Source organism: Myotis brandtii, unplaced genomic scaffold (genome assembly GCF_000412655.1).
Source record: "Myotis brandtii unplaced genomic scaffold, ASM41265v1 scaffold45, whole genome shotgun sequence".
Classification (NCBI taxonomy): Eukaryota; Metazoa; Chordata; class Mammalia; order Chiroptera; family Vespertilionidae; genus Myotis; species Myotis brandtii.
The window spans coordinates 4,746,530-4,746,887 of NW_005367209.1; positions in this window are offsets into that span (position 1 = coordinate 4,746,530).

Below are 358 nucleotides of genomic sequence, written 5' to 3' on the forward strand. Positions count from 1 at the left end.
GAGAATCATTGATCGTCTGCCTCCTGCATGCCCCCTACTGGGGATCAAGCCTGAAACCTAGGCATCTGCCCTGACCAAAAATCGAACTGTGACCTCCTGGCTCATAGGTCAACGCTTAACCACTGAGCCATGCAGGCCGGGCAGTATTATTCTTGATATATTAAAAAAAAAATATGAGAACAACAACCAAAAAAGAAAAAGTGATTTTGTTGGAATAAGGAAATCTTTAGGAAAGATTTCCCAAAGGAGGAGACATTTAGGTTTGGCCTTGAAGGATGTGTAAGAGTTTGCCAAGTGGGGAGAAGGGTGGGAATTAGGTCAAGCTTGGCCGAGGGGCCATTAGTAGAGAGAGAGCCAT